We start from the raw sequence: 2528 nt of genomic DNA, 5'->3' as shown, positions 1-2528 counted from the left end.
CTTTTTGAAGAGCCTTGTCTTTTTTTTTTAAACAGGGTAAGATCAAATTTTAATACATGCACATGGGAAATTCACAAAGGCATGACAATTGCAAAGACAGTGAGGCAACATTAGGTATATATGAAATTTTCACAAAGGAATAAAGGTGGGGAATGGGTCTTAGTTTTTAGAAGTGAGAATTGGGCAATTTAAAGATAATTGAGGAAGAGCAGAACACACATGGCAGGCAAATTATTGCCAGGTGACCCAAGAAACCATGATACAGGGAGTATCTAGCTAAAAGGCTCCTGCCTAAAGCTCCTTAATTCAAATTAGGCTGACGCGAGCATCCTAAAACTTCCTTCCTATAGTAGGTTTTTCTGTCTGAATCTTTTTTTATTTTTTTTTTTTTTATTGCTTAAATTATTACAAAAATCAATACATGTTTCTCCTTTTTTCCCCCTGCCCTTGACAATCCCCTGGCCTCCAATTGCAAAGACAGTGAGGCAACATTAGGTATATATGAAATTTTCACAAAGGAATAAAGGTGGGGAATGGGTCTTAGTTTTTAGAAGTGAGAATTGGGCAATTTAAAGATAATTGAGGAAGAGCAGAACACACATGGCAGGCAAATTATTGCCAGGCGACCCAAGAAACCACGATACAGGGAGTATCTAGCTAAAAGGCTCCTGCCTAAAGCTCCTTAATTCAAATTAGGCTGACGTGAGCATCCTAAAACTTCCTTCCTGTAGTAGGTTTTTCTGTCTGAATCTTAAAGAGCCTTGTCTTGCAGAGTTAACCAAAGATCTCAGACCTTCAAGGGACCCTCCTGGGCTAATTATTCTGTGGCTAATTTTACTCATAGAATCTCTTTTTTGAGCAACTGGTTTTTGAGGCATCTCATAAACACTGATTTATGCACTGATGGTGACAGTGGTGAACAAGGAGGAATTTTCCTCTGGCTAGCTTTTCTCATAACATTGCTTTCTATGGGTCATTTTTCAGGAGGGATTTTCTTGGCCAGGCGCATCTGAAGAATTTACCTTCCCTGGGGATAATTCTTGCAGTCTCTCCTCAGCTAGTTGCATCCACAGAGTTAATTTCTCCAGACAAATGATTTGGAAGTTTTGCCTTCTGGCCCAGGATGGTCTTGGAATATGTCCCTCAAGTGGTGACTTTGAGGGGGGGTGGTGGTGAGGAGGTAAATGTAGCCTGGCTGAAAATGGCTGGGCTTCATCACTAGGGGGCAATGATTTCTCACCAGTTCCTCCTTTCTTGGAATTACACATGGATCCTTTCTTTTCTGGTGCCTCTTGTGAAGCAGTTTTGGCCCCAATAACCTCATCTGTGAACTGTACGTCTCCTGATCTTTTTCATTATTCCATTCCACTTCAGCTAAACTTATCCACAAGTGTGATATTTTCAGACAATGAGATCTTTGGATCCTGTCATTTTATTTCAGAGGGTCATCTTTTCTGATGATCGCAACTGAAGAATGTTTCCTTTTCTAACAATTTCTTGGGAAGGGGTACCTTTTGTAGAGGACAGCAGACCCAAGCTAGTGCCAGCACGACTCTCACCATGGCCTTCTGGGGACCCTTCCTGAGATTTTCCTCCCTGCATGCATTTGGACTTGCCTTTTGTTGAAAGGCATCAGACGTTTCTTCTTGGCAAACAGAACTCAAACATGAAAGCAGAAAGACCCCGAGAACCTTCCCTTTAATAGGAAATGTGCCACTGACTCAGCTGCGAGCCATCCTTGTGTTGGCTCCAGCCTCAAACTGTCTTCATACAAACCACAAATGTTAGTCCCGCCACGAAAACCCCTCACTAGTCTTTCTTTGCTGACAAGCATCTTCTTTTAAAAAAAAATTATTTTTATTGATTTCAGAGAGGAAGGGAGAGGGAGAGAGAGAGAGAAACATCAATGGTGAGAATCATTGATCGACTGCCTCCTGCATGCCCCCTACAGGGGATGAGCCCGCAACACAGTTATGTGCCCTTGACTGGAATTGAACCCGGGACCTTTCAGTTCACAGGCGGATGCTCTATCCACTGAGCCAAACCAGCTAGGGCACAAGCATCTTCTTACAGCTACATTTTTAGTTGATGTAGCCATTTTATTCTCAGATTCTGAAAATACCTGGTGTGATATCACAGCTTTTGTATTAGTTTCCCAAAAGTCATATTATTCTTATTCCCTTCCTAAAGATAAAAAAAGGTGGTTTATTTTTCCACAAGATATTATTCAACCTTTAGAAAAAAGTATTTACAATCTACATAAGGATCATAAGAATGATATCACTCAGTAGTAATTATTCTAAAGAATGTTTTCACTGGAAGATTTTGTTCTGTCACCAGGAAGAACTTGAATATGTGGACTTCATCACTTACATGGTTATAACTGTGTCTTGGAAAGACCTCACATGAATTTTTGAAGTATCCTGTTTGGGACTATAAATGCTTAGAGCAGTGGTTCTCAACCTTGGCTGCACATTAGAATCACCTGGGAATCTTTTTAAAATCCTGATTTCTGGGCCTCATCCTCC

This window comes from Myotis brandtii, unplaced genomic scaffold (genome assembly GCF_000412655.1).
Source record: "Myotis brandtii unplaced genomic scaffold, ASM41265v1 scaffold356, whole genome shotgun sequence".
NCBI lineage: Eukaryota > Metazoa > Chordata > Mammalia > Chiroptera > Vespertilionidae > Myotis > Myotis brandtii.
The sequence above is the reverse complement of the archived record's forward strand: the minus strand, read 5'-3'. Positions refer to the sequence as shown.